A 26,951-nucleotide genomic window follows, 5' to 3' on the forward strand; every position below is an offset into this window, starting at 1 on the left:
TTATAGAACCAGATGAGTTGCAGTCCTTACAGAAACCCAATTTGGAGTAAGCAAAAAAGGTTAACTTGCCAAACCATTTGGATTTGAAGGAAACCTCTCCAATTCCCGCTTTGCCTCAAGGGGTAACTAGATAATTTGGCACTATTCAGGCAGGGAGGGTAGGGGAGCAGTCTTCCAGATGGACATAGTGAAATCCACCCACAGTTCCAAAAGCCAGTAGAAGTGCATCTTCAGAGAAAGAAATAAAATGTGTTTTAATTTAAAGAAAAATGAGATAGAATCATAAATCTTTTTTTTCTATAATTTTATTATTTATTATTATATGAAGCATTTACAGAAAAGTAAAGAGAAAAAAGCGACCAGCTGATATGGTTTGCCATCCTCTTTTAACATACATATTCAGTTCCCATCACATATTAATCCTAATCTAGAAGTTATTACCATCTTTCTTAGCAAAATGATTGTTAATACATATGAGAGTATGATCTGTTATAAGAATATATTCTATTATTATCTTAAGTGATATAAGGTCGGTCCCCTTCATAAATTGGCCCTGACCTAAGAGTTACTGCTGCTGTCTTGTTAGTACATATGAAGTATAGCTTGCCATCCTCTTTTGGCATACATATTGGCATACATATTCAGTTCCCATCACATATTGATCCTGATCTAGAAGTTATTACCATCTTTCTTAGCAGAGTAATTGTTGATACATATGAGAGTATAATCTATTATAAGAATATATTCTATTATTGTCTTAGATGATATAAAGTCAGTTCCCTTCATATATTGGTCCTGTCCTAAAAGTTACTGCTGCTGTCTTCCCCACAGGAAACCAGGAGAATGCTCCACTGTTCATCACATCCTTCAGGTGGTCGCAGAAAATGAAATTGTGTTTTTTTCCATAGTAGAGTATTTCTAGTTGTCCTTCTGTCAGGGCCAAAGAAGTCTCTTGCTTGATTCTTGCTTGCAGTCGCCTTTAAGTAGGCTCTGTATACTTTATCAATCTGGATCTCTTCCTCTGGTCGCACAGAGATATCTCCTGATAGCTTCCTGCATGCTGTCGCCTTTGAATAGACTCTTTTTATTTTGTTGATCCAATTCACTTTCTGCTCTAAATAGACTTCCAGGTTTCCGGTGCTTTCCTTCCTTAAATCTGTTTTCCCAAGTTCTTCCAAGGTGCTTTGGATTTTTACGTCCCTAGCTCTCTCCCCCTCCTGTTGATTAACTTCCAGACATTGAATTCTCATTTGAAGTATTGCTGGCTGAGCTGTGTTCTCATCAGCTGCCTTTTCCAAACCGTCGGCTCTGTCCCAAAGCCCTTTCCTGGTCTTTTGGATTTCCTTTTCCACCTTGTTGACTGCTTTCAGTATCTTTGAGTTCCCTTCGCATAACAAATGGAAAAGCTGTGCCTTAGTTAATTTTTCCATAGTTCTAGGCAGTCACAAACTATAAACAGAAAGTCTCGTGAGGTCTCGCAGGAGCACGAGCGATCCAAAATTATCAGTTTGTCGATCTCCGTATCAAGTCAGCTACCCCCACTGAATTCTCTCCAACAAAACTTTAAAGTCTCTCTTTTCTTAAGCTCTCTCTTTGTTTGGATAGTGGGTATAATTAGCTGGGAGCCTCTCACTCGACGAAAGAATTCACTTGTAAATTGGTTGAGGAGAGGGGGGGGAAGAGCTTGTGGGGAAAGAAAAGGAAAAGCCAGAAAACTTACAGTCTTTACTGTTGTAGACTTCGGCTCCTGTCAGTCTGGTAAAAGATGATCTGGGAAGAATTTAGGTTCAGCTGGTCGTTTCAGGCTTAGAAAGTTATTTACGACAAGGGCGCCATCATGACCTTGAGCACATGCCGCGGCGATCCGGAGATCTTAGTCTCCCTCCCTCTCCACGGATCTGTAGGACCCTCAGGATGTCGTTCCCGGTTCCTGGGGCGACCGGCGAGCGAGATTTGCGTATCTGCTCAGGACTGCCAGGTGCGGTTGCTCCTGACCCTCAGCATGGCTTAAGAGCCGGACAGAAGCCCAGCTGTTACGGCACCATCTTAAGTCGAATCCCCAGAATCATAATTCTTGTTTCTTTTTATTGGAATCATGTTGGGAGATAATCAAATGTAGTTTATAAAGTTTTGGAAAAGTTGCTTGCCATAGTGTGTAAGCTTTAGTGTATAAGCCACATAAACATATTTTAGTGGTATTTATGAATGAGCAAATAATCCAACATCATGACAAAAGAATCAAATGCTAAATATACCTATTCACATAGTACCTAAGCTTATCCTGTGTAATTATACCAGACATGAGATCAGGGGAAAACCTGCCATGATTGGCAATGGAACTGCCCAGATGACAAAACACAGAGGACCAGGGTGGTTGCCTGAGCAACAGGGGTGCATTAACTCTCCTGTTCCAAGAAAGACCATTCTGATTGACTATATCACACTGTAGTATCATCCAGTTAACTGGAGGATTTCTGATTGGTTTGGATCATGCTGTGAAGAAACCCTTTCAAGTAAAATAATTATCTCCAATGAGATGCAGATAAGGGACAATAGGTTTAAGACACAGCAATACCTGGAAGGCTCAAAAGTAGGTTTTTAAATTTTCTCTCCCACCACAAAGCAGCAACCTTTACAAAAATGTATTTTGCAGAGCAGTGGTGATGACAGTGATGTAATAGGACTGTGAAACTATAGGTGAGTGATGGCTGTCATCATTCCTTTGTTATACAAGGAACACTGATACACCAGAGGGTAAAAATGGATGGCAACTTCCCAAATGTCATGGTTAGTTTTTGGTAGTGGTGCAGTATTTTGACACACTGTTAACAAGGCTTAGTGACATAAAATGGATTACAGCTCCAGGGGAAAGTCAAGGCAATAGTGGACAAAGCAGCAAGAAGACATAAGCCAGATTTGGAAAGAAGTGGCCATGGCCTCACTGAATGCAACAGTAGGAGGATTGGTATAGCACAGGGATGGATTCAGCATGAGTGACCCACCTGCTGCCAAATGAACCCAAATTCCCCAGCCAGTCTGCTGGGGGAAACTGTGGCATGGAAAACCTGGAAATCAACTGGGCACCAGCTGCTGAGTGGTCACCTTGCCACCTGGTGGTGAGGTCCAGCAGCCAGACACCAATCTGGATATACCACTCTTTGGCTATACCCCCAAGACCGTTTATAGGAATCCCCAAATGGAGGAGGCAGGAACAGAGGCAAAGACTTCCACTGCAAAAGGATAATTTCCAATGACCAAACTCTCACGAGAGAGAGGTGACCATCCTGATCTCCCAATGTTCCTATAGCTGTAACCAACAAATCAAACCATTATGCACACCATACAGCCAGTTGTCTGAGTTCCATTTCAAGAGATGGACTCTTTCCACTCTGAAGAGGCTGGTTGCCTACAGGAAATATCTATATCTCTTGACAATGTACTTTCTCAGTGACTATAGGAGCCACTCAGTCACTTTACACATTTCCTGTCCGTCAAGTCTACTCTACTTAGGGAGATGCTTCATTTAAAGTATCTTTAAGACTATTAATTTGTCCGGACACTCCTGGGCACCAACTTGGAGAGGTTGTCCTCCTTGCTCAGTCCCCCCACTCCTGCTCAGGTAGGCCCCAGACTCACCAGGGACTGTGTCCCCACATCCCCACCAGGCCCTGGATGGGCCAAAGATACCAAATGGCAGGGATGTGCTGTGCTGTGAGCCCACAGCTTCCCCAGCTCAAGTTGGCCCCAAACTCAGCAGGGATGGAGTCACTGTGTTCACACAAGGCCCCAGCTGAAGATGCAGACAGTCAGGACATGCTGTGCTGCAAGCCCACAACTTCTCTGACCCCACCAACTTTCATGCAGCAGAATGAGTGCACAGCTGCCCTGACTGCCCCACTTACCAGAGCAGGCTGCTGGGGCATGCCGTGCTGCAGGCCTACAGAATTCACAAGGCCTCTGCCCATTGTCAAAACAAGTGGTAAGATGGACCGGCATAGCCCCACCCCATAGCCTACCAGCCTTCTGGGACATGCCTGGATCCACTATCAGGCTCAGAGGCTGGCAGACATCTGGAGGGGCAGGTCAGAGGAGGAAGACACTGAGTGAGCGGAGGGGGATTCTTAACAGCTTGTAGGAGGAGTGGCCAAAGAGGACTGCTTGGAGCACAGGGGTATAATGGAAGGAGATCAGATGCATGGGAAGGAGAGGAGGGTAGACTAGCTGAAGTAGCAGAGTTGTGGAGCTGGAGTGAAGGTGAGAGCAAGAAAGGTAGGTGAGGTGGAGAGCAGATGGAGTAGCAGGCCGCAGCAAGATCAGTGGTGTAGAGCTCGGAGCAGGAGCCAGAGGAGGCAGGCTGGGAGCCCTCTGTAACAGCCAAGGAGGAAGAGGAGTCAGATGACAGTAGCTCCTCCCTGCCACCTATTTGGTGTCTTCCCACATTCTAGGGGTAGGCACTAGAGGGAACCCTAGCAGCCAAATGGGTGGGAGTTTCTCATATGGTTTTACTTCCTACGTCCTTTATATTGTGCTGCTTTTTTATTTTTAACTAGTAAAAAAGCCCATTGTATAAGAAATACAATAGGCGCTAGCAGGCGGGGGCAGAGCGAGGGACAGGCCAGGGTAGGGTGAGGGAAGGTGGCGTACCCGAAAAAGGAGGCCTTTTGCGAGGGCAGGCAGCGGCAGCACGGCGTCCTTGTCTCAGCGGCGGTGCTGTGGCCGGCTGTGGCTGTCCTGGTGCTGTGGCCTGCGGTGGCGGCGGCTCCTTGGCGGGTTCTTCTTGGCGGCGGTTTCTTGGCAGCAGCTCCTTGGCGGTTTCTGCTGGGGGCTCCCTAGGCCGGCAGCCTGAGGGTGCCAGGCAGGGAGCCCCCGGCAGCCGCGTTCTTCTTTCTTCTTTCTTCTTTCTTCTTTCTTCTTTCTTCTTTCTTCTTTCTTCTTTCTTCTTTCTTCTTTCTTCTTTCTTCTTTCTTCTTTCTTCTTTCCGGCGGTCTCTTCTTTCCGGCGGTGTCTTGGCGGCGACTCCTTGGTGGTTTGTTCTTTCCCTTGGCCGGCGGCCTGACGCGGCGAGAGGTGCTTTGCGCCTCTCGCCGCATCAGGCCACCGGCAAGGGAGCAACTGTGAGCCGCGCTCCGCGCGGCTCGCAGTTGCTCCCTTGTCAGCAGGGCGGGAATTGGCCGGGCCAATTGTCTGTCCGGAGGAAGAGGCCAATCGGCACCCTTCCTCATCCCGGACAGAGCCCACCCTAACTCCTCCCCCTAAGCCCTTACGGCTTTATTTAGTCCGCGGTGCCCGTGGCGCCGCGGGCTGTGTTAAGTTTATGACCATGATAATGGTTTGTGAGGGTCCCACTGGGATATAAAATTAGAAGGCAGAATATACATTCTAAAATGGAATAAATCAGATGTGTTTTAGCACTGCACAACATTATAAGGTAAGAAGATAAAAATAACATGCCGTCAAGTCTCATGGGGCATTCTAGGCAAGGCATGGATACAGGTGGTTTTCCATTGCTTTCCATTGCTTTCCTCCATGTAGCAACCCCAGTCTTTCTTGCTGGTTTCCCATCCAAGTACTAACTGGGACCAGCCCTTCTATCTCCCAAATTTTGACAAGCTTGGGTCAAGCCAAGTTATCCTGAGGGCAAACAGAATTCTTAAGATGTGGCATGCAAGTCATAGACTAACACACAATTGGAAATATTGCCACTTATTATCTGTGCTTCCATGGCTTGATCATGTATTTTTGATACAAAAAAGCTGCCTGTTTTTGACACAGCCATATGATTGAGGCTGGTGTTGCCTTTCCCGCATAGGAAGATACATAGACTTGGTCCTGCCATGTGGCTATACTACCTTTGTGCAATATACAGTTATATGGGATTGTTTAATGGGATCATGCCCCAGTTGCATTTTGGTTAATTGTGAAGAGGCTCTTGAAAATCTAGTTCGAGGATGTGAGTGGCTTTTCTCAGCCCTGCTTACTATTGCTATGATTTTCTCTCTGTGCTTTCAAGGAGTTTTCTCCAGCTTTGTCAACCAATATCACCTTCCATTTTGCAAAATATTAAGACATGTGAAGAGTAACTAGGAGCAAGATTCTGACATAATTATTGTAGAGAGTTTTAGTTTCCTCTCTTTCCCCTCCCTATTCCACAACAGCTTTGGGGTTTGGTGACTGCTTGATGATTCCTTCAGTTTCTGGCCCTTACCATTACAGCAGAGCTGCATAGAAAACTGCAGTGAAGACTGCAGTTAATTCCTGGAGTGAGAAGCTCGTTTCATTGAAGGTAATGGCAATGTTGGCATTAAACTCCACTAAATGTGCAGTTTAGCTCTGTGTGTCACATCGATTAAGAAGATAACCAAAGAACTGCCATTCTGGGTCAGCTCAATGGTCTGTTGAGTCCAGTATTCTTCTTCTGACAGTGGCCAACACCGGAGGCATCAGAGGAAATGAATGGGAAGTCACGGGGCAGTAATAGAGTGATCTATCACCCTCTGTCATTCAACCCCAGCTTCCTGTAATAAGCAGTTTAGGGATGCCTTGGCAATGAGGTTGCTCTTAAATCTTCCTGAAGTTTACACCTGGGAGGACAAAAATTTCCAGCTTTGGTCTTTGCTTGAAGATGAATGTTTATGGAGAGTCCAGAGTATCTGACTGAAAAATGTATTACAGAAGTCAGTAAGAGAGACCAAACGAGCTCCTTAATTTACTTTCTTCCATGGTCTCCTGCCCTGCATATGTGTACAATTTGGAAGAACATTAGGAATAGCATGGATAACCATCTCTGATTGGTTGAATGTGATGGCTCAAAAGCTGCCCTGGAAAACAGTTTGGGTGCTTTGTAGTAATTTGAAAAGATGATAGGTCAAAAGGCAGTGGATGGATATATTTTTGCATGTGGGTTTGATCATCTCTGATAGCATTATCACTGCCATGGGGTTCATTCATACAGTGACCGCACATGAGTTTTCACATATCTGAACACCAACTGCAAAGCCAGAGTGTCCTAATGAAAATATTTTATGAATCTTTAATTATTTTTAAAAAATTATACTCCAGCTCTCCACAAACATATTCAAAATGGTTCAAATAATAATAAACAACTCAAAAACATAAAGTAAAACGACAATCAAGATGAAGCAAAATCTAAGAGCATAAAAACTCATGCAAAGCCAGCACATTGAATTGAGACCAGGACTGAGACATGTGAGCTTCTGCTTATGATGCAGAGATTGGGTGAGTACCTCACCCACTTCACGATTCAATCAACATTTCAAATATCCACCCCAAATGACAGATGTTTGAATACTAATTGGTTCTACTCTCATCCTGTTCACAGTAGGAATGGGTGAACTAAGATCTGAACCATGAACTAATAGGCCTTTTTGTGAACTGAACTGGTTTGTATCAGTTCATGAAGAATTTCAAGTTTAGACCGCTGCTACGTGCAGGCCATGAAAAACAGCAGGAAGCAGAAAGCAGGGATTTAAACCACCTTTCCCCTGCCAGCTGCACAAATCAGTGAGAAGCAGAAAGCAGAGTTCAAATGGTTCCATTTTGGTTTTCTGTTCACTGTGGCTTTTGACGGTGATCAAAAAGCAGGACATGAAATGGCTGAAATGCTTTCTTCTGGCCATGGCTTTTTGTGGTGAACAGAATTCAGGGGATGAAATGCCCAGCCCAGCCTCTTCCCAGCCCTGGCCTGCTTTAGAGCCTCTGATAGACCATGGCAAGGGAACACTGATTTTTGTGTGTGTTCTCTTTTTTGCCATGGCCACCATTGTTGGCCCCATTGGCTTTGTGGTGCCAGGTATCTGAACTGTGCAAGTTTTTTACCTTCCACATAGGTGGGATTGCATTGTCACACAATCCCACCATTGTGGAAGTAACCCCCCCCCCCCACTGCCACAGAGAAATGAGGCAGAACCTTCCCACTGCAGCTGGCATGTCTACACACCAAAAACCAGGACAGATCGTGTCTGGCAAGGGAAATCTTCTGTCAGTGCATGAAAAGCGGTAGGGCATGGTGCTCCTCCACAGGAAACCAGCAGTGGCCGAATTTAAATGGTTCCAAGCATTCTAAACAGAACCTATTAAATATATATTGTGACTCAAGATTGGATTATATGTGACAGTTAATTCATTACAAATTAAAGCCAATAGAAACTAACACCAGATTTTCTTTTTGTTCAAAAATTCATGATGTTGATACCCCTATACTCAATTTAACGCTGTATTTTCCAGGGTGTGTTCAAGGGCAGCCCAATGTAGAGCAATTTATAGTACTCTAGCCACCACTGCTACTAACACTATAGCTGTTGGGGATTGTTTTGAGAAAGCTACCTAATCACAGTGTAATCATTCAAAAAGACACAAACAGTATGGATCGGCTCCTTGCTCACATGTGACAGGCAGCATGTATTAGGGTTACCAGTATACGTTAGGTGCCAGGAAAGGCCTAGGAAATGGTAAGAGCCCAAAGGACATTAGAGGGAGGCATTGTCAGTGACAGTGTGACATCACTTAGAGGGAAAACCTTGAAGTGATATCACACCTCTGTAGAAAGTGCCAGAAACTCAATGATAAGTCTATAGAGTTTCCAGCAATTCCTAGAGAGAGCTGTCATCTGTTCCATGTTTTTTCCTGGAAGTGATGTCATTCTGTTGCTATTTTTAAAAATTATTTTCTCTCAATCAGTGGAGGAGCAGTGGCAAGAAACAGGAACCATGGGCAGTAGATCCCTTTCCTCTGGAGGGACATTGAACATTCCAAATTAGAGATCTTTAGGCAGTGCATAATTATGTGTGTAAGAACGGTTGTTAGTGACAGGACTATGAACACTGATAGTTGTGTTTTCACCAGCATGCCTTATGGAGCTGAGCTAATCGCTGAACAATGTGAAATAAGCATCATAGAGGAGGAACAATGCTATTTCCTACCCCCACCCTTCACCCCCTTGGCCTGCCAGTAAATCAAATAGATCTGTGCTGTAATAGGTATTGTTTCCCCCCCCCCCCTTCTTGGCATTCTTTCTCATAGCAGCTATCATATTGGATGCTTATGGATTTGATGTTTTTCATGGTAATGCAAACTATAATGATAGTGAATAATGAAGAGAAAGAAAAATAAATTGATTCAGGAAGATTATGGAAAAGCAAATACACGTACAATGCATTATTATCCTAAGAGCTTTATCCATACAATACAACTAGCTGAACTGCGTCAATTGCTATCTGAGTGGGCTTCTTATTTAATGCAAGGGTCTCACCCCTGTACTCTGAAGCATGGAAATGTAGCCTCAAGTACTGGGATTGTACATCAAAGCTTAGAATATGTATGCATTTTGTTACAGAGGATGTGAGCAATTCATTTATTAACTATTCCATGGAACTACATCTTAGGCAAGATGCTCTGAACAAACTGCCTCAGAAGGGCACAGAAAATAGAAAAAATCCAGGTGATTTCCCCCCCATACTATTTAACTGTCCATCCCGGTTTGACACCATGCTAGATCAGTTGAATCAACCCTGGTGGTCAATGGGGTGACAGATGTCACAGCCAGATCACCCTCACATCCATCTGACATCATATGTGTATGATGGAATGGGCAACACTGTTTAATGGTAAATCAGTGGTGAGAGCCAGTAAGTAGGTGGTTGAGCTACTATCTAAAGGACCTGGTTCAAATACCAACACTGCAATAAAGCTTGGGTGATTGGGGAAAGGGAGAGTTTGTTGTAAACTGCACCCTGATTACTTTACAGCACGTGTAGGTTAAACATATCATAGACAGATACCATTAGCTGTTACCCAGTGTCGGATGTATGGATGAGCTGGCCTTTCATTTTTATTTCAGACTTCATGTGAAAGCAGTGGAGATTGAAATGAACCGGAAAGGTTCCAATAATCTCTGGGCCTTTGCATGCTCTTACAATGCATGGTAGATGCATGGTATTGTCTCGAGGCTTGCAGGCTGTTATGACATCCTTCTCCCCATTTCTGCCACTTCCTCAGATGTGGTGGTGGAAAGGACTGTCAAACTGCAGCTTACTAATGGCGAGTCTGTAAGGTTGTCAAGGCAGATGTCAAACAGAAGTGGCTTACCATTGCCTACCTTTGCATGGCAACCTTGGATTTCCTTGGTGGTCTCCCAACCAAATACTAACCAGGTCTGACCCTGCTTAGCTTCTGAGATCTGATGAGATTGGCTAGTCAGGGCCATCCAGGTACAGAGGCAGGAGGAGGAAATTTAGAGACCTCTTAGTCATTTATTGTTCCTAATGACCTTATAGTAAGATCCTGTGAACCTTCTTATAGAGAAACCTCTTCCAGCTAGGTGTGCCAGCTCTGGGTTGGGAAATAGCTGGATATTTGAGGACTGGAACCTGGGAAGGATAGTGATTGGGAAAGAGAAAGAGCTTAGCTGAGTAGAATTCCACAGAGTCTACCCTCCAAAGCAGCCCTTTTTGACACAGGAACTTAGCTCTGCCATTTGGAAGTCAGTGGTAATTCTGGGAAATCTTCAGGCTTCACAGGGAAGTTGGCAACTTTACTTCCAGCATAAAGGGAATCTGTTTCTTGGCTTTTGCATCACTAAGTGGAGGTAGTTGTCAGTTTGCTGGCAATGACCATGGGTGTGAGCAGGCCTTAGACATTTCTGTGAAAATGTCCTGACAGGGTCGTCTACCTCCAGATAGTAGCTGGACATCTACCATTATTAGAATTAATCTCCATGGAGAGAATGGACAGTTTGGAAGATGGATTCTATGGCATTATACTCCACTGAAGTCCCTCTCCGCCCCAAACCCTGCCCTCCTCAGGCTCCATCTTCAAAATCCCCCACTATTTGCTAACCTGGACTTAGCAACCCTATAACCAGAAGGTCTCTGTGCTCCTCAAAAGCCTATATTTTTCTTGGATGTCTCAGTGAACTTTACAGGGCAGCCTTGCATGTGTAGAACTCATTTATTTTCCCCAGGTATGCAAATTATTTGTAGGTGAGAAGCCTAGAAAATTCTGTTGAAATGTGCAAAATCTATAGTATGCATGACAGAACAGAATATGAAGAGTATCTGACTAGGGGCATCAGAGGAAATGTGTATTTAGCCTAGTCTGGTTAGGAACTACATGGAATTTTTCAAATACTCTCCTCTAGTGTACTGATTGGGTCATTTGGAGACTTCCTGCTTCTTTGAGCACACTACCTCCCTGATTGCCTCCAGAACAGATGGGATGAATGAACAGAACAGTTAGGACTCTTTTCTTTCTCTCTACAAACTTGTTTCTTTTTCTAATAAAAATATTTAATTCTTTTAAGCAGCCTGGGGCTTAGTTATACTCTCCTCTAGTGTACTGATTGGGTCATTTGGAGACTTCCTGCTTCTTTGAGCACACTACCTCCCTGATTGCCTCCAGAACAGATGGGATGAATGAACAGAACAGTTAGGACTCTTTTCTTTCTCTCTACAAACTTGTTTCTTTTCCTAATAAAAATATTTAATTCTTTTAAGCAGCCTGGGGCTTAGTTATTCTCTCATGTATTTAAACTCTGCCCAAGAAACTGGAATGTTCCCAATAAAGCAAACAAAAGGTAAAGGTGAAAGGTATAGTCACCTGGACTCAGGAAGGCCCATTATGCACGGAGTGGAAAGTCTGCATTCGGGGTGGAATGGCGGCGGCTAAAATCACCAATTATGCACGCTGCAGGCGGCAACCGGGTGCAGAGTCAACTTATGCCGCCGAAAAAGCCTCATTAGCGAGATGCGGAAGAAAGGCCCATTATGCACGGAGTGGAAAGTCTGCATTCGGGGTGGAATGGCGGCGGCTAAAATCACCAATTATGCACGCTGCAGGCGGCAACCGGGTGCAGAGTCAACGTATGCCGCCGAAAAAGCCACATTAGCGAGATGCAGAAGAAAGTGGAGCTTCCTGGGACCAGGGCAAAACCAGAAGCGACTCGGGAGTATCGGCGTGCATAATCGGATACTCTGGGTTTTGCCACCGTTGTGTTCCATCCCGTGCATAATCGGTTTGCTTCGCTTCTTCCTCCTCCTTGTTCTCCATGCCACCATTTCAGCGGCCGTGCATAATAGGCCAAAGTGGAGCTTCCTGGGACCAGGGCGCAACCAGAAGTAGCTCCGGAGTAGCCCATTGCATAATCGGATACTCTGGGTTTTGCTGCCGTTGTGTTCCATCCCGTGCATAATCGGTTTGCTTCACTTCTTCCTCCTCCTCGTTCTCCATGCCACCGTTTCAGCGGCCATGCATAATAGGCCAAAGGGAGGAGGGAATGAAAAGAAAAGGACTCTTAGGAGGAAGTGCAGGCAAGTAGAAAGAATGCATACAGTAATGGAAAGTAAGAGAACAGCCAGAAATGAATGGTGTTTAGGAGATGGGTAGCTGTGAAAAAGAAGATCTAAGGCATGGTCTACATAGGGGGCAGTCTGTGGAGGAAGAAAAGTCCTATTCTTTTTTCTCACATCCAAGGCAGAACCAGAAACCATGGTCAAATCTAAGATTCATAAATCTGGCTTTCAATCTGCAAACACCACAACCTTCCATTCTGGGATGCAATGAAAATATATTGTTGAGAAGGAGGAAGTGATAGAGGTTGGGATGGAAGAAAGGTACTATAATGGACTATACAAACAGGTGATGGACTGTGAGGGGTTAATTGAGAAGAGAGCCACCTTGGTGTAGTGGTTAGGTGCAGTAGCTTTAAAAGTGGCAAGGGACTTGATTCCTGCAGCCAACTGGGTGACCTAGGGCTCCTCACAGCCCTGATAGTTCTGCTCTCACAGAGCAGTAATATCAGTCCTTTCTCATACCATTTCTGCACAAAGACTTTGCCCCTGCCCAGACTCGCAGGTTTTAGACCATTTATGCACTGGGAACTTCACTGCCCCACCTCTGATGCCGGAGCACAGATTGGGGGTGATTGAGGTGCACCAGGTCAAATGCTTCCCCATGTGGGTGCAGGAAAAGGTGGGGCAACCTGCCACAACTAAAACTCCAGCCTGTAGCCCAGCATGAAACCTCCAGTGCGTAAACGGTCTTAGTATTGCTTCCACATGACATCAGCAGCAACCCGTAGCTCTCCTGTGGATGGTGTGAGTTTTCATTTTGTTTGCAGCGCAATGGGGAAAAGTGGTAAGATCTGCTCCCCCCTTTTTTGTCACGGTGCACAATGAGAAGCAAATAGGGGCTAGCCTTTCTGGAAGACAGTCTCTGCAGTATTTTGCCTGCCCTCACACCTGCTCTTGCCTCCCCATTTTTGGATGGAATTTTAAAAAATGGTGCAGCCCACATTGCTACAGGATCACAAAGCAACATGCCCTCAGTTCAAATAAAATGTTATCTTCAGTGTGCACAGTAATATTGGGATCAGGCAGCAACCCACATTCCTGTTTGTGTTTTCTGGTGGTGGGATATGAATGGGGAAGGGGGACATGTGATGAAGGTGTCTGGTGTCTGTGCTCTTTATTTGTAAATCTTTATTGTGAACACACAATCATTGGGGTCCAGTTACCATGGCCAACCTATCAGAAATCTACCCAAATATAAAAAGAGACCAACATTATACAAAGAATCCCCAAAAGAGATCTGAGGAAAAGTTTTATTGTTGTGGCATGAATCCATAGCAATGTGGAAGTGTAATTAAAAAAAAATACTGTTTTACTGTTGTAGCATATCCTTGTAGCGGTGCGGAAGTGTTTTTCACAGGGGAAGGGGATGTAAGTTTGAATCCCCAAAACAAGTACTGCAAAGAGATTGGTGACTTGCGTTGATAACCCAAGGAGCGTGGGGGAGGAACCTGCGGGTTGTCCATGCTTCCTGCTTTTTCTCTGCCTCGTTGGGAAGAGAAAAGCCTCAGTGAGATGGTGGGATAATGTGGGAGGGGTCTCCCATCAGGAAGCATGGGAAAGCACTATTTACTATCACACATTTGCAAGCAGAAGGTGGCGTATGTTGTCCACCTCTGTGCAGATATAGTCTCAACCTCACCTCCTCACAGAGTGTTTGTTGTGGGGAAAGGAAGGGAAGGTGATTGTAAATTGCTTTGAGATGCCTTCTGGTAGAGAAAAGAAAAGAAAAACTAACTATTCTTCTTACAGACCCAGAGAGCCTTGAGTAACAGGCTGCTCCAAGGAATTATTTGAATTTGAATGATTAGCATCAGTTGAGCAGAGAAAGACTTGACAGTTGAATGCTGAGGAAAGGGATTTTGAATTCAGCTCTGACTTGGAAGAGTTTTAATACTGGAAACCAAAAGAGCCAAATACACTCAAGAAAATATACGGAAGTGTTTGGGAAAACTGAGGCTGATTCTGCACAAGGATCAATGTTGCCAATTGGTCACACAAAGCGGAAATGCTATTTTAAAAAGTGCAATCCCAGCGCTACGCATACCTGCTTTTTTAGTGGAATCCAAGTAGTGTTTCATTCGTTTCCTAGCCCGAAAGCGATTTTTCCTGTGCTTTGTCCCGCCCCTGGCCATCAGTCAAATGAACAGCCAATGGGTGGTTGTTATCATGCTCCGGGAAAGCCCCTTTCCCTTTAAGAAAAGTTAAAAACACACACACACGTTGCAACGAATATGCGTTAATTCGTTGCAATGGAGAGACCCATATAGCTGGCAGCTGGCATGTTAGCTGGCAATTCATCGTTGCAACGCTCCCCCCGAGTGAAAAGAAAAATCCCCCCCCCCCGTGCACAAGTGCAATTTTCGACCGAAAATAAAGGGAACTTGCAAACGGGGCTGTGTTGTGCTTGGTGACTTAGGGGAGCTTTAAAGCACTTCTGTGGAGGGACTGTAGCCGGAGAAGCCTCGCTGGGTGAATGAAGGCTCACCGGTTCATTGCTTTCTGCTTGCTCCGAGAAAAAAAAATGGCGATTGCTTCGCTGGAAGTTCGGAGGAGAGAGCCAGGGGGAGGGACTTTGCTGGAACCACAACAATGGGAATGCACAGGTCTTTTTTGTTGCAGATTGTTGCAGATTGTTTGCAAGAATGTAGTGCTTTTCTGAGGGTGAATCCACTTTTCTGGATTTCCCTTTAAGCGCTACAACGAATCACTTTTTGCGGGACTGTTTCAGGTGTGTGACAGATTGTGCACAATGTTTTGTGGAACTGCAAATTAGTAGCGTTTACAATTTGCAAGCCTTTTACAACATTGAAGTTGTGCGGAATGGACCTGAAACAAAAGCATCTCATCTTAAAGAATCAAAGTCATTGTGAAAAGCTTAAGAAACTATCAGTTGATTGAAACATGAACTGTAATCTGGGCCTATATTGATTTACCTCAGAAATTTTACCCGATTTCACCTGACATTTTCCTTCTATGCTGAATAAAATATTTTGTTATTTTTGAACTTTAAAAAAACCACAAATGCCATTTCGGTGTTTTAAATTAAAGGAGTTGACTTGTCCCTTTCTTCAGGTTCCAGGCTTGAGCCAGCAGCAAAATATCATACTGTAACAAAGTGGGATAGCCATTGTTCTTCAGAAAGGAAGAAAATAGTCCAAAAGGGCTATGTGGTCAGAAAGGGAGACAAAAATAGGAAAAATCTTGCCTCTTTGGCAGGGAGGTGGGTTGGGTTGTCATAGATGCCTTCAACTTATTCCTGATAAATTCAATCATTTCCCCCCCATAATTAATCATGGTTTAGAATTTCCTGTGTATTGATGTCAGTCAATGGACCCATATAAACCAGTTAGAAAACAGGAAGTATGATTATGAACAAATCTGGTTAGACTTGTCCATGGTTAATTACGCATGTAATCACAAATCATGCCCTTTTTCTTTAAAACAGTATAAAAACCTCTCAAAAGGCAATTTTAATATGAAAACAATATTGTATTTATGTATTTATGATTCAATTTCTTAATGCTGTATAAGTTTGCTGACATTTCTACCTGGCTTCATACTACCGGTCATAATGATGTTCTTTTTAATGTAATTAGCTTCTTTAAAACATTTACAAACTTACCTTTCTGGGAGTCAAGATAGGTCACCACAATAACAACAGTACAAGAGATACAATTCTAAAAACAACAGAATGAAAACAACCATCTCCCAAAAGCTTTAAAATTGAAGGTACCTGCAAAGCAGTCATATGGAGAAACCAAAGGCTGTTTTAAAGCATTCTAGTTTATTAACTCTCTGTAACTTTGAAACCATAATACAACTGATTCAGAAACATATGGCTCTTACTACTGACGAGATCCATATACAGCCCTTTGTAAGGATAATCCAATACAACTTTTCACAAGCCACTTAGTCATTTATCCTTCTTCATGCCTTGTCGGGATTAAGTTAAGGGTGCAGACTGTGGGTCATTTGGCAATAATTCAGGACAGTAACTTCAATCGGAAGTGTAATTGATTGTATATAATTGATTGTATATAAAACAATTTCACTACAGATTTCACTAACAAAACTAACAAAACATATTAAAACAATTTCACTACAGATTTCACTAACAAAACTAACAAAACATATTAAAAACTCATTGGCCCTTCCCTCATTGAGACTCCTCCTTTGCACTGAATGAATGTCCTGAGTAAAAGGTTCAGGAGACATGAGTCTAACAATATTTGGCTTTCATTTCTACCGAGTGCCTAAATTATTTGAACATATATTATTTTCAGGATTCATCTCACTGTCATGACTGCAGAACATAACTTGTACAATATTTGTTTGGAGGAACAGTAGCAGTGAATAAATCACATCTTATTTATTTAATGTCAAGATGAGTTCAAACAAGGATATGAGAACTTCAGGTACCTTGTGATAAAAGTGAATATTTACATAGTATTGTCACTGAGAAAAAATTCCTCATGGTAGTAATATTATTAAATGATTCTATTTTGGGCTTGGAGAGAAGCAAAGTATAGGCTTGATGGTAAGGAAATACAATGTGAATTTAACCATCACATCTTAGTATTTTTAGACTTCTAATATAGAAAATGGCTGTCAGAAGAATAAGATGTCACTGGGCTGAATACAAAAACTTATCCTGAACCCTCCCAAAAAAGTTCTCTGGAATTTCTAGAGGCTTTAGGACATGACTGGAAAATAAGTTCAATAATTCTTTCAGCAGCTTGGCAGCCTGATGCTTGTGAAGTAAGAGATAAGGCAGTCAAATCTCTGGCCTTAACAACCGCTGACTGGCTTCAAAAAAGGAAGCAAGCAAAGTCCATATGAGTCAAAAGTTTCCTTTGTGTCCCAAACTATGGCGAACTCTCAGAAAGAGAGGAGGAAAGGGGAAGCACTGCACTCGTTTGTCCAAAGTGTATCCTGCCAACTTTTAAAAAAGAGTATGTAATGATAGATAATATTCCAGGGACTAGTAAAGTCAGGTCAACTTTTCAAAAGAGGCAACCAGCATATACTCAGCTTTAGCATACTTCCTGATATGTATTTTCAAATGTTCACGATCTCTGGCAGCAACACTCAAGGTAGAACAGGAATTGAAGAAATACTTTGTGAAACAAGTGAGCAATAACTTAAAAAAAAAGAAAACCATTCAATTATTTCCTCATTTCTCTTCATCCTTACCATCTCCCTCTCATTTCTCTTCCAGGTTGTTGGACAGTTCAGATTCTCTGTTGGCAGAAAGACAGTCAGCTTGCTTTGATTAACTGGTAGCTAACCATTGTTTGAATATGAACTATCTGCAAGGTAATCTTACAGACATCTGAAAGCTGCCATAAAAGGTTTCTCTTTTCGATCGCTATTAGACTTACATACTGTCAATCCAGCTATTTTTACCAAAAGAAAGGATGCAGAAGATGATAGCTCTGCTGCATGAGATCCACGTAGACAGCAGGAATCAGCAGGGTCTTTTGCACTTGGTCATGATGTGCCCAGGCCTATATATCAGGTGGGGAAGTTAGATGAACAGTGTCACCTACACGGCTTTGGAGTTCACTGACATTGCAGGGGTATAGCTAGCATGAAGGATGACTGTACAAAGATGCCTAGCTTCAAATTTATTTTAATTGAGTGACATCAAAATAAAGAAGGCAATTTTTCCAAGGTAGTCTGACCCTATGGATCAGCAATGGCTTCAGGTGTATCACTGATCACCACTGAATACCATTATTTAATTATATTAAAAATGCGTATGCTCCCTCTCCAAATGACTTGAAGTCAGCATCTGTTTAATTCTCAGCAGTAACCTAAATGTTATGCTAATGTTTAAAGAACATGAATGCAACATCTGTGACAACATTTCCCATAGCCTCCATAGTAACAAGCAGCTCTTATATTAATCAATACATCATCCATGGACAACTTCCTTAGTAATGGAAAGCACCTATCAACATTTAGTGATATTTTGAATGCATGGAGAGAAATATTGTCCTTCAGACTGTGTCAATTGAGAGTAGTAGGGATAATGTGCCACAGTCTTATGTGTTTTGAGTTTTTAATGCTGTAGCTCAGAAGATAGGAGTGAGTTGCATATAAAACTGACACCAGGATTGAAAGTAACTTCAGTTTCTTACTGTATCTTTCAGATACCCTTGGTGGCTTAGGAGGGGTTGTTATTCAGTCATAGAGCATCAACTTGGCATGCGGAAGGAGCCAGATCCAATCCAATCCCATCACTGCCATCTCCAGTTAAAAGATGTGCCAGTAAGTAATGTGAAATAACTGGGACTCTGGAAAGCCATTGCTAGCCTGAATAGACCATACTGAATTTGATGGACCATACGTCTGATTCAGTAGAAGGCAGCTTTATGAGTTTGTGTGTTCATAGCAGAAGGTGGAATGCAGCATTATAGAATATCATAGAATCATAGAGTTGGAAGGGTCCATGTAGGCCATCTAGTCCAACCCCCTGCTCAATGCAAGATCAGCCTAAAGCATCCATGATAAATATTTGTCCAGCTGCTGCTTAAAGAGCACTGGTAAGGGGGAGCTCACCATCTCTTTAGGCCGCCTATTCCACTGCTGAACTACTCTGACTGTGAATCCCCACCCCCACCCTGATATCTAGCTGGTACCATTCTACATAAAATTTAAACCATTAGGTCCTATCCTGTGTTGCCAGCTTAGACACTTTCCTGCTGATACTTAATTTTGGCCCATAAAACCTAGTGGGGCTATGCTCAGTCATATCTATACCACAATAGCAAGGCTAATTCCTCTGCTGAGCTCTGTCCAAAGTGTTTCCCAGCACATTTAATAAATGCTGATTTGTGGCTTTATTTCCCCCCACTAGGGACCCCTTGTTGTCTGGTACCATTTCTAAGTAGGAGGGATTAATGTGGGATTTCTACCCCCACCATCTTTGAAATGTTCAGTAGTTCTCTGGCAACTAATGTCATCATCACTGTAATCACAGAACTGGTTGATTGGAAGAGATTGACCCTGCTCCCTGTGGATCATTAATATGGTTATCCAATAGAACACTCAGACTGTTGTCTACATTCAAATATACCATAGAAGAAAAAAGTGTCCATTGTGGTTTTTATCGAATATAATGCAAGAAGGTTAACTATGTTAGTTTATTGTAGGGAGTCCAATGACACTATAAGGACATTAATTTCTAGTACCCAACTGGACTCACTTGCCAGAAACTGACTGTTCTTAACATGTATTGTACTATAACCTTTTATGAATGTCAGTTATTTTATTTAGTCTTCAAATTAGTGTTTGCAAACTATAAAACTGTAAAAGTGAGTTTTAAGCCTTTATAGTTTTCTTGGTTTTTTTTATTTTGCTGTTAAAAGGGCGAGCATGTCAAGTCAATTTGGACTTGTGAGTCACTATATCAAAAATGTTAGGACTCACTGTTTTTTCCTCCATTAGTTGTTATTTATCCTAATTTCATTTTTGTTCATCTTCTGACCCACTTTCATCATAGAGGGAGGGGTTATGATTCTGTGATGGTGTCATGGCTCCTTATATCCAGTTCAGCAACTCACGAGTTCTCAAAGGAAGAGACTGAGGGGCCAAAGCCACCAGCCAAGGAAGACCAGCTGAACCAGAGAAAATGTAACATGGCTGAGGCACTTACTGACAATGGTTCAGCAGCACTAGTGGCCATTCCACCTGAACTACATGAGGGTCTTGTCACCACCCCCTGAAATAGTCATGAGGCCTTCACTGCACTGAATTAGCCACCCGGGGATGTTCCTATTCTGCTGAAGTTGCAATGGCAGAAGGCTTGGGCCAAGATGGCACAAAAGAAGCAAGATATTTGACTGGTTGCATGCAACTGGTAGCTAACCATTGCTGAAATATGAAGCAGTGAGAACAATAATTGTTGATGGGGTTCTGGCCAAATGTCAGTGCAGCAACAGGAACTCAGCTTCCGGCAGCAGGAGACTTGAGCCTGATTACTTCCCAGCTGGTCAACTAAGTACAAGCCAGTGTGCTAGCCCCAGGTTGTCGACACTCATCAGCACTCCCAAAGCCTTGCTAACTAGACCAGAGGCCCTGCTTCAGAAGAGAGCTGACGGGGCTGCCTGCAGAGCTTGACATGTAGAAAATCCCAGGTTCAAACCCTGGCATCTGTACTTAAAAAGAGCAGGTAAACTAGGGTTGCCAGCTTCCAGGAAGGGCTTGGAGATCTTCTGAAATTACAACTGACCTCAAAACTGTAGAGAACAATTCCTCTGGAAAAAAAAGGTTTCTTTGGAAGATGAACCTCTATGGCAAAGTTGATTTGATATAGTGGTGACAATATCAAACTAAGCTTTGGAAGAGCCAGGTTCAAGTCCCCATTCAGTCATGAAATTCATTGGGTAACCATGAGCTGCTCATTTCTCTCAGCCTAATCTACCTTACAGATAACAATGAGAGAATGATATCTGCTTCTCTATGCTCCTTGGTAGAAGGACAGGATAGAATGCATGTAATGTTAAGAGAGAACAATTGCTTTGCAGCTAAACAGAGAAAGGCAAAGGAAGAAATCTTTCTACTCTGTTTTGGAAACATCTGTAAGGCTTTGTGTTCCATCAAACTATTCTTGATTCTTCAGCCTACCATGGGCTCTCATAAACATCTGTCCCAACCCATCTGTCCCAATCTAGAGGCCCCCAAAATTGTCTTTTTTTCCAAGTCGGTGCTGGTGGAAAGTGTCCTCAAGTTGTAGCAAATTATTGTGACCCTGTAGCCTTTTCAAGGCTAGAGGTGGTTTGCCATTTCCAGTCAATGCATTCTAACTCTGGATTTCCTTGGTAGTCTCTCACCCAAGTCCAAACCAGAGACTACCCTACTTAGTTTCCAGGATCTGATGAGACCTGACCATTCCAAGTCAAGGCATTTTGGGCTTACATTTTCCCAGTTAGAATGTTTGTATGTCACTGCTTAGATCTCCATCTGTTCCAGTGGTCAAAGTAACATGATGTGGTGAATTCTTATAATGAGGAACTCTAATAACTGAGGTTGACTTAATGGGACCTGAGGGGTTACATCATCTGTCAGCCTTTGAGATGAAAAAAGGACCTGTTTCTGTTGTGATAAAGATTCAGATTTATAGATTCAAGACATTTTTGCTTCAGATGTGGCCAAGACAAAGTCAGACTTTGCCTGAAGGAAAAAATAAATCTTTATGCTTGTTGAAGTATGAATTGGGAAACTGGATTAAATTGTTACAGTATATTGTAAATCCTCACTTTTTTCTGTTCAGGTCTTATTTTGGGCATTTGTTACAGTACCCAATTTACCCATTTTTACTCTTTCACCAAAGGCTCTTTCACATGACAATTTGAAGCCATTTGAGGGGAGGCCATAACTCAGCAGTAGATTTGGATGTATAAGGTCTCCAGTTCAGAATATGGCATCTCTAGTTCAAGGATCCTAGTTGCAATGCTAGGATGATTTCTTCCAGAGGCCTTGGAAAATTGCTGATAGTAAGAATGGGGGATGTGCACAAACTGCACGATGAGCCAAAAATTGATGGATGATCTCCAGCGCCAGCTGGATTAGGGTGGTTCAGCTATCCTGATGCTTTTAGATCTGTTGGCTACATTTGATGTGGTCAGTCATGAATTTTTAACTCACTGCCTCACTGGGACAGGGATTAAGGGGGTGGCCTTACAGTGGCTAGTCTCCTTTCTCCAGAACCAGACACAGAGGGTAGCAGTGGGAAAGGACTTATCACACCCCTTTGTGGTGTCACAGAGGGTGATACTCTCCCTTACATTATTTAACATCTACATGCTCCCTCTGGAACAGCTGGTCCGGAGTTTCAGGCTGGGCTGTCACCAGTATGGAGATGACACCCAGCTCTATCTCCTGGTAGATGGATGGCTGGGCTTCTCTCTGTAAACATTCGCTAGATGTTTGGAAGTGGTTTCTGGATGGCTCAGGTAGAGTTGCCTAAAACTCAACCCCTCAAAGATGGAGGTCCTGTGGCTGGATAGAAGGGGGCAGACCCAGAAAGCACAATTACCCACACAGGATGGGATGCAGCTTATGGCTGTACCTACCGCTAGGAACTTAGGGGTGATCTTTGATGCCTCCCTTTCTAGGGAGGTTCAGGTCACAAGAGTAGCCCAAGTGGCATTTTATCATCTACACCAAGCACAGCTACTAGCACCTTACCTGACCCCAGACCACTTGGTTGCTGTGATTCATGCAACTGTCACTTCCACATTAGACTTCTGTAACTCACTATATGTGGGCCCGCCCTTATCTCTGACCCGGAAATTGCAACTGGTCAAAATGTGGCTGCTAGGAGCCTCACAAGTCATCCTGGAGGGCCCATATCCAGCCTGTGCTGAGGCAGCTGCACTAGTTACGAGTTCGCTTCTGGATCAGGATTAAGGTTTTGGTTCTTACCTTTAAAGCCATCCTCAGCCTGGGCCCAGCTTATCTGAGGGACTGCTTGTATCCTTATATTCCCCACAGAACACTCTGCTCTGTGGGTCTGAATCTGTTGGTTGTTCCTGATCCCCGAGAGGTATGCCTGGCTCAGTCAGGGTCAGGGCCTTTTCAGGCCTGGTCCCAACCTGGTGGAATGAGCTCCCAGAAGAGCTAAGGGCCCTGACAGAGCTATCACAGTTCCTCAGGGCTTGCAAGCTGGAGCTCTTCTGCCAGGCATTCAGTTGAGTCCAGGAAAATCAGATCCCTCTCTGCACAGGCCTTTTGTGCAGGACATCTGGGCAGGAGTGCCCCTTTGGGGTAGTGGCTGGGGTGGTGGTAGTGGTTGTTGCTGGGTATGGATGGGAGGGATGTAAAGGGGATCTTGCTGCTAGTACTTTATTGTATTTGTACTGTGTTCTGTTTGGGTTTTTAAAATTGAATGTAAACAGCAATGAGCTGGGAGCGATGGCTAATAAAAACTAATCTAAATAACAAATAAAAAAATTGTGCTGAATTCTGTCTGGATTGGGGCTAGGGAGGTCACATTCAGCATGCATGTGGTCTCCAAGGAAATTTCCAAAATTTTGGGCTCAGCTCAGTTTGGAAAATGAAATTCACTCAGAAACTCTAGCAAGAAAATATTAGACAATGATGGGGGTACTGTTTTCCAGCCTTGGAAACACAAATGCTGCTTGCCAATATCAGATTTCCCATTCATCACAATGGGACTCAGATCTATATTGGTGTAGGAAGAGTGTACCTTCCCTTTGTTGGCATAGTTTTGGACAGAGAAGGTTTACTTAAGAGCCTTGCCACTGAGTGTAGTGACGGGAATTGTTTAGCTAACTTAGCCAGTCAACAGAACATCCTCTAAATCAGAGGTCTGCAATCTTTTACAGGCTGCGGACCGGCGGCAGCGGGGAGGGCAATCGCCTGGCCGCGGAGCCGCGCATGCACCATGCACAGCCAAAAACGAGCATGCACTGCACTTCCGCGCATGCATGCATGTGTGGATGTGCTGTGCATGCATGTTTTCGGCCATGCATGGCTCAAACGTGCATGCACGACCCTGCTTCCCTCCCCCCCCCACAAAAAGAAGCTTGCCGGGCCACAAGCTAATCGGCCGCTTTTGTGGCCAATTTGCTTGCAGCTTGGGAAGTTTCTTACTGGGGGAGGGCGGGGAGAGGGAGCTGCAGCCATTTGCCAGGGCCGCGGCCAGGTGGTTGGGGACCATGGCTCTAAACCAATTTGGACATAGAATCCTATTTGAAGGCACACAAATACTGGACAACACCAATAGCTACTATATTAGACTATACAGAGAAAGTATTGAAATTCACGCACTTTTGTTGGCAGGTTGCCAGATTAGAAGCTGCCACTCTTAACCACTAAACCAAGCTGGCTCTAGAGTTCAAGCTACTGTAGAAAAAGCATGGTAGATGCCAAGCAGGCTGCCCTAAACTGGGGAACTGCCAGTATGTGGCAATCTGAAGACAATAGTGGCTTTAACATGGCTACTGTAGAGTAAAATGCGTCATGTCTCACAACTCAGATCTACATCCATGAAACTACAGTTTTGAAAACAGACACTCTGGCTTGCATCTGTTCAAGGACACAGATATTTCAGCTTGTCTCAGACATCTGCGGACAGCATGAAACAAATTATAACATAGATTTCACTGACAAATGGTTGCTGCTTTTGTTTCCGCATGCAGAATACCAGCTACATTTGTCACCAGTAATAAGGTAGCCTAAATGAAGAATTCTAGAAGTGCATTGCAAGGACAGCAAACAGCATAATCTTGTCGTTATTTCAGGGAAAGAATTAATCTTTCGCCTTTCTAGCTGCACCTTTGCTATCTATATTTCTCCAGCAGAGCAAATTCGGAGATTGTGTTTTTCTGGCATGCAAGCATCTGTCAGGTTTTAAAATCTCTTTTAACAAGCAAAATGAGCACATTATTCCATTGCAATCCAATGAGAATAAAATTGTTTCCATAAACTCACATTTCATAGAATTATTACCTATTACATGGCTAGTATATGCATCTATTTTGTCTGTCATTGCCAAAAGCAGATCTACTCTTTAATCATTTATAAAACAATACTCTCTTATGTTTTCTGCTTGATAAAATAAGATCTATAGTCTTTGGCACAGCATAGGTGGTTGGGAATGTACCAGTTTGGTAGGCAGGCAGAAGATCAAATGAATTCACATCCACAGAATCCCCTGTCTATAAATAAAACTAGGATATCGGTGAGGAGGATAACCTTGAAAAAAACTTCCTAGTGAGGCAGGGAGGTTCTTTTTCAAACACACCGAATGGTAAAGGAATCTGACATTCAACCCTATGCCCATTTACCAGGGAATAAGCACCAGAGCCTGTAAGATGGAGCTCTTTGGCCAGGTCTTTGGCTGAGGCCAGGGCTGTTAAGATCTGGGCCTCCCCCTTCAGCGAATATGATCTATATGACTCCCTATTAACCGCCCAAGGTGTGATGTCTCTTCTGTGAGCAGGGATGGGGTTTTTATGGGCATTTTACTGTGGGGCTGTTATTATTGTTATCTGCCATGAGCCAGTTTACAGGAATGGAGGGATAGAAATTAAATAATAATTAAATAAATATAAATTTAAAAACTGAACATACTAGACTTGCTTTGAGTAGGAAAGGTCTGTGTTATAGTAGTTGTTGTTGTTAGGTACAAAGTCGTGTCCGACCCTTTGTGACCCCATGGACAATGATCCTCCAGGCTTCCTGTCCTCTACCATTCCCCGGAGTCCATTTAAGTTTGCACTGACTGCTTCAGTCACTCCATCCAGCCACCTCATTCTCTGTCGTCCCCTTCTTCTTTTGCCCTCAGTAAAAATACTCTGCTGTTCCTCCACACACTCCTCAAGTTATGTGCAAATTGAACTTAGGAAGCTCCTGTTGTCTCCAAGAAAAGTGCTTTTGGGGAAAATGTCAGGCACTGGTTCAAAAGTGCAAGCTACACATACCAAACGCACAGGGCATCTACTGGTATTTCCAAGGCTGAAGAATCTTCCTCCCCCCAAAAAATGTACTTGAAATTGCTTGGTGCTATGAAGTTTGACAAAACTTTGGTATGCATGGAGATAGTTTGTCTGCAAATATATCTGTTCATGTACCACCACAAACTGCTGGAAAGTTTGTGTCCATTGATCTACCATGAACTCTAATTCACAAACCATGAACTGCCCAATATTCATCATGAACTTTAATTTGTGAGCCTCTTTGTGCCTATCGCTAGTGAGTAATGATGGCTTGGTCCAGATCCACACATCTCACTTCAGTCTCTTGTTTTGTCCATGACCTGACAGTTGCCATTTGGTAGCACTGCCCTTTAAAAAAGGATGTCCTGGTTTCTGTTCTATGATACCCACTGAAAGGAAGCCAAGAAGGCTTGAATAATGTACATATCACCTTCAGATTGCCAAATAACCTATATAGCCTATATATTTAAAAAGTAAAATAAACATTTATACCAACCCTCTCGCTCCACTATATTTCCCCCCAATTTTTAGGAAACGCCTATAATTCAACCCCCCCCCCCCTTTAAAACATTCCAGTAAATGGCTTTTCCACACGTCTTCATAATATCCAAAGGTCATCTCTTTGGCTCAAAATACATGCACTACAGAAGTACATTAAGTAATCCATTTGCATTTGTTCTGTAGTTAATAACTGTTCTAGTTACTTACATTTTACATCAAATGCATATGTATTGCACAGCAAATGATCAGGGCAAGATCTTCAATTAAGGCAGTATAAAATGTGGTCCCATGCCAAAGGCTATTAAGATTTTTGTGAACAAAATTTGTTGAATAATTGGGGACAAGAGAATGGAGGAATCATTAACACAAGGAAATATGCAACAGTTAGGAAAAGACTGCTAGCCTTCAACTCTGCTCCCCCTTGTACAATTCCGTGGTATTTCCATGATTAATTGAATGCAAAGCTAAATTGTATAAATGCCACTCTAAGCAGCATTGCACCCTTCTAAATCCTTTGGTCTCAATGGACTTAGAGGGGTGCAACTTTCCTCAGAATTCCACTTCAAGGTTTATAGAACTCGATCAGATGGTTAGCGAAAAATAAGTACATATATCT

General features: G+C 43.2%; 1 long non-coding RNA gene across 2 annotated transcripts in view; it reads left to right on the forward strand.

The window, feature by feature from the left end:
- Positions 1-26,951, forward strand: part of LOC143837859 (uncharacterized) — a 316,086-nt gene that overhangs the window by 15,840 nt on the left and 273,295 nt on the right. The window contains exons 1-3 of one of the 2 annotated variants that reach the window (XR_013231123.1): positions 16,583-16,780; positions 17,584-17,681; positions 18,521-18,638. This is a non-coding gene — a long non-coding RNA (uncharacterized LOC143837859). Of the gene's footprint in view, positions 1-16,582; positions 16,781-17,583; positions 17,682-18,520; positions 18,639-26,951 lie in introns of those variants that run through there. The other variant, XR_013231122.1, reaches the window with a different exon arrangement.

Source organism: Paroedura picta, chromosome 5, assembly GCF_049243985.1.
Source record: "Paroedura picta isolate Pp20150507F chromosome 5, Ppicta_v3.0, whole genome shotgun sequence".
Taxonomy (NCBI): domain Eukaryota; kingdom Metazoa; phylum Chordata; class Lepidosauria; order Squamata; family Gekkonidae; genus Paroedura; species Paroedura picta.